At 50.8% G+C, this 17,254-nt stretch overlaps 1 protein-coding gene across 1 annotated transcript in view; it reads right to left on the reverse strand.

Moving 5' to 3' along the window:
• Positions 1 to 15,461, reverse strand: part of GLI2 (GLI family zinc finger 2) — a 267,022-nt gene extending 251,561 nt beyond the window's left edge. Inside the window, 1 exon segment of the mRNA XM_070389163.1 lies at positions 14,883 to 15,461. The gene's annotated coding sequence lies outside the window, so the exon portion shown is untranslated.
• Positions 15,462 to 17,254: the final 1,793 nt, after the last annotated feature.

Below are 17,254 nucleotides of genomic sequence, written 5' to 3' on the forward strand. Positions count from 1 at the left end.
GCATGTGTGAGTGCACAATTGCTCAGCTGTATCCAACTCTTTGAGACCCCAGAGACTGTTGGTCCTCCAGGCTCCTCTGTCCATGGGATTCTCCAGGCAAGAATATTGGGGTGGGTTACCATTTCCTCCTCCAGGGGATACCAGCAGAAAAAAACAAGAAATGAAGTTGACCCAAATTCAAAAGGAGGAAAATGATAAGGCAAAGGTAATGATCCCTTTACTCCACATCAGATCCCAAATGTTCCAGTTCCAGAAAGAACCTGAGTCCCCACATGTTTATATTTCATGTCCTGAATAAAGATAAGCCATGGGTGACATTAAGTTGGTGGAGTCATCCTTGGGAGCACAAAGTATCCCAGACTCTCATAAAGGGCCCCTCTGTATCCTGCTGAACCTGCTCCTTACACTTCATCCTCCAAGTAACACTGATGCCCTAGAGGTTCCAGAAATGCCTCTCTCTGCCCACCATTTGCTTTCCTCTTCCTGGATGGCCCTTCCTTCTCCTGCCCCTCAATGGGTAATGCCCTTATCCTGGAGACCCAACTCTGGGTCTCTCTTGGAGGAAGCCTTCCCTGACTTACTCGGGCACAACTGCTGGATTGAATAAATAAGCTACCACCAAAGGTCCCCACCCCTGGCTTTTTGTTATTTGGACCCAGGACTCTACAATCCCTGATTGGCCAGAAAGAGCCTGGTACAAAATTCACTAAGTAGGAAATTTAGCCTGGGGCCAGAAAAGCAGACAGGTTCTCTCTGATGACTGTCTGGTACACTATCTGCTCCTGACCAACATTTCTAGGTACCAGCCTTTTGAGGTCACACCAGCTAATCCCTGGCTTTCCTAAAGCATGGTGAGGCATGGAGAACACAGGAGGAAGATGCACGAGGGAGAAATCTGCTGGGATTTTGGTGGCCGCCAGCTCCTAAACAAGTTAGCAAGGTGTAAGCCTGCGGCAGCGAGCTTGATCCATACCAGGCCCATAACAGATGTTCCAGTAAGTGCTAACTGATTGACTGATGGATTGCACAAGGAATTCCTCTTGATGGCAACTGCCACCCTGCTTCAAATTCAGGTCACAGAAAAGAAGGTTGATGATTTCCAGCCTGGTGAGAGTGTGAGTTGTGAATAAGCACCTCTGCCTACTCCAAAACCCTGGAAAACCCTGGCCCCAGAGTTGTGCTGTGTCAGCCAGAGAGGGAAACCCCACAGCAGGCCTCACTGGTGACCTCCACCCAGGGTCACAGGCCTTGCTGGTGACCCCCATCGAGAGTCACAAGCCTTGTTTATGACCTTCACCAAGGATCGCTCACTTGCAGCATTGGTACATTTGGGCTGGCTCATCCTTTGTCATGGGGGCTGCCCTGTGCACTGCTGGCAACTAAGCAGCATCCCTGGCCTCTACCCCCTAGATGTCAGGAGCAACACCACCACTGTTGTTGTTCAGTCACCAAGTCATGTCCAACTATTTGCAACCCCATGGGCTGCAGCACGCCAGGCTTCCCTGTCCTTCATTATCTCCTAGAGTTTGCCCAAGTTAATGTTCACTGAGTCAGTGATACCATCCAACCATCTCATCCCGTCACCCTCTTCTCCTTCTGCCTTCAATCTTTCCCAAGATAAGGGTCTTTTCCAGTGAGTCGGCTCTTCAGATCAGATTGCCAGAATATTGGAGCTTCCGCCTCAGCATCAGTCCTTCCAGTGAGTATTCAGGGTTGATTTCCTTTAGGGTTGACTAGTTTGATCTCCTTTCTTTCCAAGGGACTCTCAAGAGTCTTCTCTGGCAACACAGCTCGAAAGCATCAATTCTTTGGTGCTCTGCCTTCTTTATGGTCCAACTCTCACATCTGTACATGACTACTGGAAAGACCATAGCCTTGACAATATGGACCTTTGTCGGCAAAATGATGTCTTTACTTTTTAACACACTGTCTAGGTTTGTAACTGCCCACCCCGCCTTTATGACAACCAAAAATTTCTCCAGACACTGACAAATGTCCCCTGGGGAACAAACAGCCCTGGCTGAGAATAAGTGCTGTAGCCTTTGCACCAGGCAGACCAGGGCAGCGCTCAGAAGACAGCTTCAGGATAGGGTCCTGGTTTGGGCATCAGTAAATCTGCCTCTGCTCAGGGCTCTGCCTCCCACCTCCCAGGTAAGCATGGAGATCATCCAATGTCTCTGAGACTCAGGTTCAGTCGGTCAGTCAGTTCAGTCGCTCAGTCACGTCCGACTCTGCAACCCCATGAATCACAGCATGCCAGGCCTGCCTGTCCATCACCAACTCCCGGAGTTCATTCAGACTCATGTCCATCGAGTCAGTGATGCCATCCAGCCATCTCATCCTCTGTCGTCCCCTTCTCCTCCTGCCCCCAATCCCTCCCAGCATCAGAGTCTTTGCCAATGAGTCAACTCTTCGCATGAGGTGGCCAAAGTACTGGAGTTTCAGCTTTAGCATCATTCCTTCCAAAGAAATCCCAGGGCTGATCTCCTTCAGAATGGACTGGTCGGATCTCCTTGCAGTCCAAGGGACTCTCAAGAGTCTTCTCCAACACCACAGTTCAGAAGCATCAATTCTTCGGCGCTCAGACTTCTTCACAGTCCAACTCTCACACCCATACATGACCACTGGAAAAATCACTGGAAAAACTAGACGAACCTTTGTTAGCAAAATAATGTCTCTGCTTTTCAATATGCTACCTAGGTTGGTCATAACTTTCCTTCCAAGGAGTAAGCGTCTTTTAATTTCATGGCTGCAGTCACCATCTGTAGTGATTTTGGAGCCCAGAAAAATAAAGTCTGACACTGTTTCCACTGTTTTCCCATCTATTTCCCATGAAATGGTGGGACCGGATGCCATGGTCTTCGTTTTCTGAATGTTGAGCTTTAAGCCAACTTTTTCACTCTCCACTTGCACTTGCATCGAGAGGCTTTGAGTTCCTCTTCACTTTCTGCCATAAGGGTGGTGTCATCTGCATATCTGAAGTTATTGATATTTCTCCCGGCAATCTTGATTCCAGCTTGTGTTTCTTCCAGACCAGCGTTTCTCATGATGTACTCTGCATAGAAGTTAAATAAACAGGGTGACAATATACAGCCTTGACGAACTCCTTTTCCTATTTGGAACCAGTCTGTTGTTCCATGTCCAGTTCTAACTGTTGATTCCTGACCTGCATATAGGTTTCTCAAGAGGCAGGTCAGGTGGTCTGGTATTCCCATCTCTTTCAGTTTTCCACAGTTGATTGTGATCCACACAGTCAAAGGCTTTGGCATAGTCAATCAAGCAGAAATAGATGTTTTTCTGGAACTCTCTTGCTTTTTCAATGATCCAGAGAATGTTGGCAATTTGATCTCTGGTTCCTCTGCTTTTTCTAAAACCAGCTTGAACATCTGGAAGTTCACGGTTCACGTACTGCTGAAGCCTGGCTTGGAGAATTTTGAGCATTACTTTACTAGCGTGTGAGATGAGTGCAATCGTGCGGTAGTTTGAGCATTCTTTGGCATTGCCTTTCTTTGGGATTGGAATGAAAACTGACCTTTTCCAGTCCTGTGGCCACTGCTGAGTTTTCCAAATTTGTTGCCATGTTGAGACTCAGGTTACCCATCTGCAAAATGAGCCCATATTTTGCAAGTCACTGGGCTGGCAGAAGGCACTCAGTTAATTGCTTTACATTGATTTGTACATGGCTGTTCTGAAAACCTCAAGCTAACATCACTTATCTCTCCACAAAAGCTAGAAAAATACTACTGGAAACCTACTAAGGCCTACTGAGGGCCTCAAGAACAGCTGTCCAAATACTTTGGCCAAGTCATTCCACCTTTAAGAATCTATTCTAGGGAAACGATTAGAATTTCAGGTAAACATTTACACCCAAAGATATCTATTCCGGTGTTTATCTACAACAGCAAAAACTACTGATAGGAAAAAAACCTAAATGCCCAACAATAGAGTAAAATAAAATATGTTTATGGATGGACTTCCCTGGTGAACCAGTAGGTAGGACTCCACCCTTCCACCGCAGGAGGCATAGGTTCAGTCCCTGGTTGGGGAACTAAGATCCCACATGCCACACGGCATAGTCAAATTAAAAGAAAAAGTTATATATATATATGCTTGAGTAGATAAAGGAATACTAGATAGACAATAAAAATCACATAAAGAGTATGCATTAATAATGTGGACTATCGATGAGGTAATGTTATAGTGAAGTTACTGTTACAATTAAGTTATGATGTAACTTCAACTTTGTAAGAAAATATACAGCCAAAAAATTATTCCTTAGAAACAAAAGAGAGACTGGAAGGAAACTTGACAAAATCTTCCTCTCTGTGCTATTTCCTATTTCATAAGTTTTCTATAAAGAAAAAATGTGAAAAAAAATAACGTCTTAGTTTTAAGATCTTGTGGGGAAGATATTTTGTTGTTGTTAATATTTTTACATCAGAAGGGAAGGCTCTGCTTGAATGCCCAGGTGCTAAACCAAAGTATAGACCTGAATAGAGCCTGAGCCAAGCAAAGAGATGGATGTTCAAACCTAAATAAAACAGAAATGAAATCTAAGGAAACAGAAGCAGAAGAAAGAGGGTGAGGGTGGGCCTGGACTACTGGGGAAATGGGAGGTACCCACAGGGTAAGCTAGGCTGGACAGGAGAGTGGGTGGGACCAGGTCTGGCCCAAGTGCTGCGCTGCTGCTGTCGGCCTGGCTGGGCAGGTGGCTAGGCAGCTGGAGAGGGACACACAGTGCTCTGGGAAGCAGGTTAGTGGGTGCCCAGGGCTGGGGAGTGGTCTGGGGGCTTGGCTTCTCACTGCTGACATCACTGCAAGCAAGGACAGGACTTATACCATGGGCAGGATGGGGGCTAGGAGGTCTATGGGTCACGTCTAGTCCAACCAACCAACCTCCAGGCAAGATTCCAAAGGGGCCATCAGCCTGATGCTACCTCCATCTTTCTTGCCCACCAATAACCACCCACGCAAGGGGGTCCTTGGAGAAGGGAAGAGGCATGTCAATGAAGGAGCAGCACTCTAGTATGGGACCTCAGCTGCTCTCGGTAGAACAGTGGAGCTGGGCACTAGTAGTCTGGGGGTCCGTGGACTGAGGGCCGGATCTAGAAAGGAATGAGGCACCCAGGTGTCAGACACCAGGGACACAGAAATGCCACCAGGCCTCATCCCACTTCCCTCGGGCCTCCCAGTGCCAGGGGCATAGGTGGGCAGTGTGCCCTCAATCTGCCCTGGGAGGTCTAGACCAGTCCATCTCCCTCATGGCAGGCCCCCTGCACCCAGCCCATGCCCATCATGGCAGGCCCCCTGCACCAGCCCATCCCCCTCATGGCAGGCTCTCTCCAGCTCCAGGCCTGAGGCCATCACGGCTGGGAGGCCGTGATATCCCACACCAGCTCCTCTCACTCAGTCTGTATCTCCTTCCTGCCCTTCTCAGGGAACCATAAAGACACCCACAGGTAAGTCAAACCTCAGTCTGGGTCACTCTTACCAAAGACCTGCTCAAACTCTCCAATGCTGAACTAGAGCCAAAAAGGGTCGGACTTCTGCCAGCTGAAGCAAGGAACCAGCCATCATGATGCACAGGTATAGTTTCTTATACAGAAAGAAACAAAGGAGCCATCCAAAGGACCCTCAGGTCAAGAACCCATGGCACAGAAACTAAGGTGCTGATTTAATAAGCTCGCTGCTCTCTGGTTTCTCCAGGTATCTTTCTCAGCAGACTGTGGTATTGTCGGAGCTGGCCGACAGTCTCAGAAAGACAGCCCATTTCTCTGTGATGTCTGGAGCAGAAGCAGCTCAATTCTCAGCTAGCTTATTTGCCCCAACCTCCAGTCCACCAAATAGCTGGGCAGTCTAAATGCTGCTTATCCATCCAGTCTTACAGAAGGAAATGCTCTCCCTTTATTAAATGCAAAAATCAGTGAGGTGAAGAGCATCACAGGAAGAAATCATTAAATCCCCATCACCTTGCCCTAAAAATCCTTGATTAAATGCAGATCTCAGGGTCCCCTCCAAGGGAATTCACAGTCTGTAGGTTCTCCCTGGGGGGGGGCCTGAAAACTGAAAGTGAAAGTGTTACTGGCTCAGCTCAGCCATGTCTGACTCTACGAGACCCCATGGACTGTAGCCCACCAGGCTCCTCTGTCCATGGGATTCTCCAGGCAACAATACTGGAGTGGGTTGCCATTCCTTTCTCCATGGGATCTTCCCAACTCAGGGACTGAACCTGGATCTCTTGCACTGCAGGCAGATTCTTTACCATCGAAAAGGCTGAGGGGCTTGAGAATCTACATATTTAACCAGCTTTCCACCTGAATCCCTGGCAGGAACGAAGCCCGCTGGAGGCTTTCTTTTCAGATTTGCCTCTTTAACTCATTTCCAGTTCTGACTTCATTCTCCTATGCTAGTTCTTTTTGTTTAAGTGCATCTTAGAAGAAAAAAATCTAATTCATAAAGGGATCTGGTAGTTAAAAGACTTCTGAATGTGTGTGTATACATGTATATACACACACACACACACACACACACACATTCTTAACATAGGAGAAGGAAATAGCAACCCACTCCAGTATTCTTGCCTGGAGAATACCAAGGACAGAGGGGCCTAGGGAGCTATAGTCCATGGGGCCGAGAGTCAGACAAGACTTGACTATACCACCATACTTAACCTGAAGAGTGGATACATATCGATACTACATTCATGCATGTAAGTAATATAAAGACATTAGAGTACTATATCTTAGAAAGATGAAGACATCCAAATCACATTCAAACCCTGTCACCCTGCTTCATCCTGCCGCCAGCGCACCTGACAACTCCTGGCTAAGTGACTGCTGAGTCAGATTTCTTCTCTCCTTACATGAATGAGGCACATTCAGCCAGCGACCATCAGTGATGTCCCCTCACCTTGATCTCCATAGAGAGTGAGAGTCAGCCCTAAATACTCTGTCGCTGCCTGGACACACAATGTATCACCCCTGCACAACACTCTGCTACCTGCAGAAATGGTTGAGTAATGTCCTTTCAACCCATCATCTGATCACGATGACCTCAATTTTTGGAGAAGGCAAGTCAAAACTCGACACTTATCTTCAGAGATCCAAGACATATTTATGTGTCAGCCCACCCTTCAACTTGGCAGTAGCCTTCAGGAAAGTCTGAAAAGGCCGTTGCAGACCAAATGCTTCCCCCGCCCCCACCAATGTCCCCACGTCCAGCCCACGCCCGCTCACCCAGTGACCATATCCCAGAGGAGCTCTGAGCACTACAGCTGACTAGGTAGTGACAGGCAGGGAGGTGAGGGAAGGAGGGTTATTCCTTGAGAGGAGCCTCACTACACTCTCCCCAAAAGCAGAGGCAAAGACCAAGACCCCACACTCTGTCCAGACCTTGGTGCCCCCCACCAACCCTGCATGAGGTCTGATTCTTAATGATGACTGCGAGAGGCAGGGTGTGCTAACTCCCAAGAAATTGTGGCTGGAGGATCTGAGAGATCACACCTGCTAAGTCCCGCCCCTTCCACAGAGAGGCCAAGCGACTTGCACCGGGTCAACCCAGCTCCTAAGTGACTGGTCTCACACTCTTGGAGGGTAACCCAAGGGTTCAGGCTCATTACTCATCACAGGGCACTTATCCATCACTTCTACTCTCTTCCTCAACTTTTTCCAGAAGAAAACACATCCTGCAAAGATGATACATATAGGAAAGTCTTCCTAGCATTTTTTTTTGGTGGGGCAGTCCTCTGCCCAAATTTCTAAATCACTGCCACCTTCATGGGCAGCTATTAACAACTCGTCTTAAGATGGTCTCGACAAACCAGTGACAAAGATGGGGGCAGGAGGCATCAGAACCCCTTCAGCCTACACCTGGCTTAGACAGACTCATTCTTCAAGACTAGTTCAAAAGCAAAAACCCAGCTAGGTTACCAAAGTAGAGCCTGTACAGTCCCAGGAGACGTATTACAGTGATGGTCACTTTGGATTTATTTCCATGCATTTATGTCCTCCCCTAGAAGGCACTTGTTAACACTTCCATCCCCTGCTTCTTAAACCTCTGCTTGGTGAACTATAGATCCTCCTAGAAAGAATCAACACATTAAGAGCTATTTTCTGGCCATCAAGGCCTACCTATGCCACAAATACTTGCATACTAATCTCCCCATCACAGGTTGAAAAATATGGACTTATTTTTTTTTTAACTCCCAACATAATGAATGAGTTTAAATATTAGAAGTTGAAATTATTAAGTAAATCATTTCACCTGCAAAGCTTCTATTTGCATAATATTAATTCATGGTGGCAGCTAAAACAAATTCATCACATTCTGTATATTAGAAGCTGATTTATGTAGGAACTGAAAAAAATCATGAGCTCAAAATTATATTGACATGATGTACGGACTCAATGGAGAAAGATTTTTCTCTTTCCTTCTTTCCCTTTGATTTTTTTTTTTTTTAACATCATCTGAACAACTGAATTATGGTGAGAAGGAAAAGGATTTGAGGAGAGGAAGGAGGCGAAGGGCTGGCATCTCAGAAAATGAATAATGCTCCCGCCTCACGTGTGTGGCAGGCTCCCGGTGCGGGTATACACACACACTCCGGTTATTAATGTCAAGTATGCCAAAGATACGCTGGGAAATCATTACCATTCATCGCCACTAACCGCCATTAAATTTCAATCAATTCAACTTAGCACAAGTGTACTTGAGCGGCCCTTACAGTTCCTTATAAATGTGGCTCAAAAGTCGGGCTGACTTATTGCATTGTCCACAACACAAAGGAGCATTGCTAAGCGTCTGCTTGGACCCGGGACCGACGCTCTTTTAACATCCTCAGCATTCAAAGATCCTTCTTTTTCTGAGCGCTAAGAGGTCTTCAATCCCTACAGATCAAGACGAATTGGGGGGGGGGATACTATTTTGAGTGACCACCATTACTTTCCTGCCTTGGTGGGAGAAGGCGAATGGATAGGGCAAAAGGAGGCCTTCGTGGCTCCAGTCACTCGCAAATATGCCTTCTGGAAAAAGTTTTCTGATGCCGCCAAAAGTTTGGTAACGTGGCCCCTCTTCTCCTGGCTTTAGTGAAATGCTCTCAATTCACTCTGCAAACTGTCACCTAAAGTCGAATGAATCCCCTTCTCTTCTCGGAGAAGTGGGTGGGGAGCCACTGGGAAGAGGGAGGGAGGGCCAGCGGCCGTGGGCAGGGAGAAGCGCCTTCCCCAGGTGAGCGCGGGCGCGCTCCGGTCTCCTACCCGGCGCCAAAGGCGCCCGATCTGGATCTGGGCCGCTGGCTTTCTTCCCGAGCCGCCACGAGCAGGGTCCGGCCTGCCGCCACTCGCCGGGGGCGGCCGGTGCGCGGCCAGGACAATGTGGCCATTGTTTGGGCGCCGCAAACCCGGCCGGCGGGCAGGTGGGAGGGACGCGGCGCCGCCGGCGCGCGAGCGGCTCGGGGCGCGGAGGGGTCCCGGTACTCGGGCACCGTCCCGGTGGCCTGGACACGCGGCTTCCCGGAGGCCTCGCAGCCAGCCCTCCGCGGGGCAGAAAATGGAGGGGCGGGGAGACGGAGGAGGGAGCGGAGGGGGAGTGAAATAAAAAGATGCCTAAAGAAAGAGGAGAGGGAGGGAAAGAAAAGACAGGAGCGAGGAGAGAAAGAAGACGTAGGGCGGGGAGAGGCGGGACAGAGAGAGCGAGAGTGAAGACTGGGGGAAAGGAAGATGGACAGGGAGGAGACAAAGCGGGCAGAGAAGGGCGAAGCGGGTGTCGGGGAGACAGACAGACAGACGTGCAATCGAATCCGACCCCAGGCTACCCAGGAAGCCGCTACAAAGAGCTAAAGTTCACTCTGTTTCGTAGAGGGAAGCGGCTCCAAAGAACCCAGCCGAGTCAGCACAGCGTAATCACACCAGGGGCTTTGCTTAATTACAGGTCTGAAAGCCGGGGCTGGAGGAAGGGCCCTACTTAACTGTGTCCTGGGGAAGGCCCAGGCACTCGAGAGGTTTGCCAGGGTGAACACAAATATCCCCATCCCTACTCCGCCCCCTAAGCCCAGGGAGCCCCGATCCCAGAGGAACCCGGATCCCGGAGGTCGAGGCTGAGGTCTGCAGCTGGCACAGAACAACCATCAGGATGGAGTGCGGACGGGAGTCCGGGGCTGAGACGGCGCTGGTCAGCCGGGAGGCCCCGCCTCAGCCCGGGGGCAGGGCCACCCCCTCCCCCCTCTCACTCGCTCACTACCTCTCAAGAGGCCAGGGGCCCTCCGCCCAAGGGGGGAAATCAATCCCTTGCTAATGAATAAAAAGTCCCTTTTATTTCACTGCTGTGTTTGGTTCATTAAATTTTCCACAGATTTGCAGAGAAGAAAACGTAATCAATAAACCTTGACAAAAAGTGAACGTGTGAAAAAGGCCGGAGAATGGAAAACTGAGATAAAAGTGATACCCGATCACAGATTTCAGGGCCAGATGACGAGCTGGGGCTGCCGCAGAATCTCAATGGACCATCACCCTTTTGCGGCTTTCCTTCCCTTTGCTGAAACTCTTCTTTCAAGACAATAGGAAATGCACTAAAACTTTTTTCTTATGCTAATGCCTGAAACCGGGCACTCACAGTTAAAACACATTGCCCGGCAACCTGTTTTTGGGGGGCTTTTTATGACACACATGCACACACACAAAACCACATGAACTTATTCACTTTAAACCAAAAATCTCAAAAACAGTTTATATGAACTCTTTGGTCACATCTTAAGTGAGTTATTTTCCCTCACACAGTATGATTTTTAAAAAGCTAGAAGCAGAACACAAGCAACTATATTGAGGGTGCTTTTGTTGATAAAGGAGATGAGGAAAATAAAATACTAAACAGGCAGAAAGTCTGCTGTTATCACTAGGGTATTCCCCCAGGGGGTTAAACATAGTTTTGTAGGTTTAGGATATTTTGGTCACCCTCCAAACCTAAAAACAATGATCAAAAAAACATGGAAAGAAAAAAAAAAAAACAATGATCGATGATTTTTTTTTTTTTTTTTATCCTTTGGAGTCCACAGCAAACATTCAAATTCATTTTGGAATACGCAGTATTAAATCTGGTGGCAAGGATTTATTTAAAACCAACGAAGCTGTTGTTCTTTACCAAAAGACATTGCCAAATGACAAAGCCGTCCCAGGACCCCTTCCCAAACCATCTTTTAAACAAACCTGAGGCCACAATTAAAGAGCAGCCTCCCCTCCAGCCTTCTTTAGAAGCCAGTGAGCCTTTATCACTGAAACCGGGCCTATTCTGGTGGCTTGTACAATCACCTCTGTGGCTTCTCTGAATTTTCTGAAATCTAAGAGTGCAGTTTTCCTCTTTGGTATTCTTCACATGTTTCAAGTGTGCACGCCTCTGACACTTACTGAAAAGAAGAAAAGCAGGGAGCTGCTACCCCGGGGAGGGGTTCCTTTTCAAAGGTTCCAGGGGATACAGTTGCAGCCCTCCACGGCTAGGTCCGAGCACCATCCCTGAGCACCAGGAAACAGGGCCTGGCACAGGTAGAACCCCTCTGCATCCTAAAGAAGCAGGACAGGTAGCTCCACCTCCCTGGAGCTGGCCTATGAGCCAGCGTCATGGGATAAAAGGAAATGCGGCTGAACACACTTTTCCCAGGAAAAGGCAGGCTGCCCTACCCCTTGAGTCCATAAAGCTACTGGGCTCGCCTTTTGTGCTTCCACAAGTCAGCTGGGTGTGTAGGGGTCACACAGTCTTTCAAAGTGCCCATGAAAACTGCCTGGTCCCAGTTAGAGGGACTTGCTGGCATCTGTAGGGTGAAGGTTCCTCTGCCTTCCTCTGGGTGGTCAAGAGAGGTCCCGCTGAAAGAAGGGTGTTTTTTAGGCAAATATTCAATTTTGTCACCCTGCCTGCTGAATCGCCAGGTTGGCTAATCCAACCCTAAGGGCTGTACTGTGTACAGGGCACTTGTGGGAGTACACAAAGCATGAAGCATTTGTGTATCTTTCAGTCTGCAGTGCAAACAAGCCAGCTACAGTACACAGCCTCCAAGACCCCTGCAGCCCGGCAAGGAGTCATTGACAAGCAGCCCTGTAGCCCCCTCTTCCATGAGTGAGCTGGAGCATCCCCGAGAACACACACTGGCCCTCCCAGAACACACACCAGCCCTCCTTTCTAAGGCTGCCCGGCCAGAAGGGCCTCTCTAACCCCACATACCCTTCAAGATGGGCCAAGCCAAAAAGTCCCCTCCAAGGCCACAGGCAGGGTCCATATGAGTTTGGAAGCAGCCTGGGATGCTCTGCTGAAGGGGTCTGAACCCTGTACAAATTCCCCTCCAAACCATTCCCATGGAGAATGATAAAAAAAAAAAAAGAAAAGAAAACTCTCCCTAACAGTCAGGCCTGCCTTGGTCCTCAGTGAGCCCGTGCCTGATTTGGGAGTGTCTTCCTCCTTCCTATTGGCATTCTCAGCCCACTGACTTTGAAAACAGACTGAGCTGACTACAGTCTCACTCAGATGCCTAGCCAAGGGACAGTCAGGTCACCTGAGGCCTATTTCCTGGGTGAGTGGGGGCCTCACCTCCGTTGGAGTGCTTCCTGCCTGAGTTTAAATCCCCCTACCATCACTAACTAACCTCACGAAATTAGTTTATTTCTCCCAGCAGAGGGGAAATACAAACCATCCTAAATATCACAAACCAGAACTAATTTTTGAAACTCAGACAAGTGACAACTCTCTACATGTTTGGGTCTGACTGAGACCTTAAATCTTGGGGAGAACCCTCAGCCATCAGGGTCGAAGCAGTAGGTCTGAGAAAACGAAAGCAGGAAAAATGAAGGAAGAAAGAGGCACAAGAAGGGAAGAGGTGGGGTCCTGAAGGGATGTATCTGCAGTGGTCTGGATGCCTCCTGCCTCCCTATAGAATCAGTGACCCTGGCCAGACCAGAAGCTGGGGCGAGCCTGAAGGCCACCAGAAGTCAAAGCAGCCAGGCACAGTTAGGGTGCCCATGCCAGCCCTGGGGAGACCAGCCCGGGTAGCTACACAATGAGTTTTTTTTTCCGGGCAGAGGCAAGTGCAAAGTCGCTCTGAGGCCCCCACGGGACAGGGAAGCCACCGAAGAAAGGAAACTCCCAGGCAAGGTAAGGAAGTGGGCGGGGAGGGGGCTTCTGGGTCAGGTGGTAGAACAAACAGATCTCCTCAGGAGATTGGTGACCAGCCCGCCTATTCCGTGGCTTTCCATCGCTGTATATTTTGGATTTCAGCGTTTATTTACTTTCCTTTTTGGCACCGAGCCCCCTGAGCACGCCAATACAATATTTGTTTAAACACTATTTTATGCCGCTTGCGAGGGAACCGTTTACTTTCAAATGCTCCAACATCCCCCTGAGCCTCGTCGGCAAACAGCATATGAGCGTTTTACAACTGCTCCCTTTATCTGGAGCTGTCGGGATTAAACCTTCACACGCCTGGCGAGGACGGCAGGGCGGGGGTCCCGGGACTCGGCCGCGGCCACCGGGCTGCAAAGTCCTCCCAGGAGCCCGAGCGCCGCGCGGGATGCCCTAGCGAGAAAGCAGAGCAGCGCAGTAAAAGATCCCCGCGGCCCAGCACCACACTCCGGGAAAAGGTCGACTCTTCCCCGGCCGGGATCAATTCTGAAAGTCACACCAAAAAGACACAAAAGAGAGGGGAGTGGAGGGAGGCACCCTGCGGGAGATCCAAAGCCCGCGAGCGCCCCTGCGACAGGGCACCCGGGGTGAGGCGCTCCGGCTCCATCTCCAGATCTTCGCGTAGTGGAAGTCGGGTTTCCTAGGAAGTGACAGCAATTACTGTCGGGCTGAAAAGGCACCCAGTTGGGTGCACTTCCAGCGCCCCCTCCCCCGACATGGGGGGCGCGCTCACACACACACACACACACGCACGCGCTCCCTTCCTTCTCCTCCTACCAGCGGCCCCCCTCCCCGGGCCCCGTCTGAGGGAAACGCTCCCCTTTCTAAACCCTTAATAGGATTGGCGCCCAACTCTCTCTGCGCCGCTCCCCATCCATCGCACACAGATCAAGTTGCAGTAGTGGATTTTTCAAATTCCTCAGCAAATATACTTGTTGAGAGATTGCCGGCGGCGCGGGGGTAGACGCGGGGGGGGGGGGTGGGGGGCGGGGTGGACGATGAGTGGGGGCGGGGAAGAAAGAGCGTGGCGGGGGAACACCGGAGGACAGGGCGAGAGATTACGTGAGGATCCCTCGGGGAAGTCAAGCGGATCTCAGAGCGGAGGGCAAGAAAGGAGGAGGAGGAGAGAAGCAAGGAGGGAGGCGGGAGGGAAAGCCTGACCGAGGGGGAGGGGGCGACAGGGCCCGAGGAGGGGAGGAAGGAGCGAGAAAGAAAGAAAGGCAGGGCTTGGGACGGGCAGCGCGGAGAAGTGCAGTTAGAAGTTCGCAGCGGCCGGCTTCAGCCCCTCCACCCCCTGCACACTCCCCGGAGACACACTCCCACGGCCCACCGCTGGAGCTCGCAGCATCCCAGTCTCCCCGCCCTACCCCCAACTCCCGAAAAAACAGCCCCGGGCTAGGGGGCGGTGGAGACCGGGTGGAGGCAAGCTCGGTCGCGCTCCCCAAGAAGGCAGGCTCTTTCCCCCAGGTGCGAAGGAAGATGCAAAATCGCCCCCTTGGTCCCGAGTTTCCATCCCTGGAGTCCCCTTAGGTCCCAGCCTGGTTTAGTCAGAACCCGGACGCGGGCCGCCGCGCTAGCCCCCGGTGCCCGAATCCCCGTGCCATGGCGCGGGTACCCGGCCGAGGGACGCTCCAAGACGGCGCAGCATCCCAGTCGGCCCGAGTTCGGCCGAAGTAGGGGGCACTTCGCGACGAAAAGCAAGCAAAAGAAGGCCAAAGCAACTTTACCGAGGGAGACAAAAGTTTGCCTCTAGCACGCAGGTGGCCTCCGGGGCGCCGGGCTGTGGCTGCGGGACCCCATCCCAACTTGGTTGGCGCGGCGATCCACCGCGGGCTGCCGTGTGCCCGGGCTCACTCAGGCCGGGGCGTTGCGGGCCAGGCAGGGGAGGGGACCGAGAGGAGGGCGGGGGCCAGGCAGCCCCTACAGCCGGCGAGCGGGCAGCTCCCCTAGGCTCCGGCGCGCAGGGCGGCCCGAGCTCCTTCCTACGGCTCCTCCCGCTCCTCCTCGTCTTCCTTCGCGTCCGCCGCCGCCGCCGCCGCCTCCCGCTCCTCCTCGAAGACTCATTGATGGGAGTTTGAAAAAAAGTCCGCGGAGCCGTGCTGCCTCGGCTGGCGAGCTTCGGCACTCCCGCGCTCCAGCCCGCCGCGCACCCGCACGGCGCAGCGCCCCCGCGCGCACGGCTGCGGCACACAGGGCGCCGCGCCCCCGCCCGAGCCGCGCGCCCCCGCCCGGAGGGGATCCCGGGGACCTGGAGGGGAGGGGCGGCCTAGGACCCTCCTCAGCGCCCTAGAGAGAAAGCACACCTACGAAGAAAGTTCCAGCAGAGAACGAAAGAGCGCGCCAGTCCCCAACACTTTTTTTTAAGGCGCCGGGGTGGGTGGGGGGTCGCTAACTCAAGTCAGATGAGCTCCGGAGCCGAGGCGCTGGGACGGTTCTGTTTTCAATCTCTGAAATCCCCCGCCCTCCCCACCTCCCTCTTCCCCTCCGCCGGGAGATGCCCGGGTCGGCGTTCCCAGTGTGCCCGCTTCTCCGGGCGCCGGGGCGGAAGCGGGGGACTGGAGGGCTGGCGGGGAGGGAGGCAGGCTTTGGGGGGGCTGGTTCTACGCCGACTCTCCGGCAGCCACCAGCGCGCGCAGGTGCCGGGGTCCGGCCTGCGCCCCCCGCCGCGGCTAGCACGAGTCGCCCTCTGGGCGCCTGCTGGTGAGAAACGTAGCAGCCTTCTAGGTTTGGTGCCTGTGTGTTTGGTAGGAAGGGTTTTTGTTTGTTTTGTTTTGTTTTTAGAGACTCCACTCGAGCTGCCGCAACCAGATGGAAGTAATCAGAACCCAACAACAACAGAGGAAGAAGGAAGAAAAAAACCTCACTGAACTTTTGGACCAAAGTGTGTATGGGTGTGTGTGTGAAAGAACTTGCTTAAGCAAACTAGGTAACAAGCCTTGGGCCTCAGGCCTCACCGCAGCCCAGAAAGAGCTGCTTGACTGTAAGAAGCAGGGGACAGCTGGCTGAAGTGCCCCCCAACCCATGGCCAGCCTCCAACCTCTCTAAAGCTGAGGATCCTCCTCCAAAAAGGGGACCCTCACCGGCACAAGTTTCCAAATTTTCCTTCTAACAGTTGTGGACGACTTACTATGTGCTAGGTGACATGTTGTATTATTTCTTTTGAATTATATAACCTACAAAACTCCAGGAAGTAGATTTTCTTCTCCCCCACTTTACAGGTGAGAAGACTGAGGCTTTAAGTGAAGTAGCTTGTACCAGGTCAGAGCACTGAACTGCCATCCTCCATGAGTTCAGTAGTTTGTACCATTAGTTTAGCCAAGGGTGTTGAGAGCATCTCTCTCTCTTCAGCCCTTTCTACAGTTGCATCTTGTATAGAATGTATGGGACTAAAGTCTCAGAGACCCAGTTCTGCCCTCCTTTCACAAGCCTGTGTTACTGATGTGACCTCCCTTTGTCAGTAGCTCTTTCCATGTGCCACTGACCTGACCAGCCTTTCTCTAACTTTATTTTCCACATTTTAACAGAAGAGAGAGCATTATGATCCCCTTTCCCTATTACTCACCTTCCTTTTAATTTCCTTACATTCATTTAGATGACAGGACAATTTCTTCTTGATCGAGGAAAAAATATATGCAGAACAATATCACAGCAATCTGATGCTAATTTTGTTTTTCTCAAGTAGCCTTTCCGGACTGAAAGAAAAAAAAAAACCCTTCAGGGTTTTTAAAAAACAAATCTTGGAGAAGTCAATGTATTTATCAAAGGAAAGAGAAGTTTGGAAGGGCTTTCTCTTTAAATATGATCAGATTCACCATTCCTCCATGCTATTTGTTTAAATTCCTGCTGAGCTTTCAGACACAGACTCTAAGGAGACAGAAAAAGTAAACTCTCCCTCCCTTCCTTGGCCATATTTTAATGACCCTATTCATATCTACCCCATGAAATGTGCAGAATCATTTCATGTTACTGGAATATTAGCAGCGTTGGGTGATTACTTCATTACAAGCTTGTCTCTGTTGGTTTCCTTGTGTTGTTCAGTTTGTGAAGAAGTTTAAACAAATCGACATTTTAGGATATTTCGTTTTTCTCTGTTTTTCTT

The sequence above is a fragment of the Bos mutus genome, chromosome 2 (assembly GCF_027580195.1).
Source record: "Bos mutus isolate GX-2022 chromosome 2, NWIPB_WYAK_1.1, whole genome shotgun sequence".
In the NCBI taxonomy this organism is placed as follows: domain Eukaryota; kingdom Metazoa; phylum Chordata; class Mammalia; order Artiodactyla; family Bovidae; genus Bos; species Bos mutus.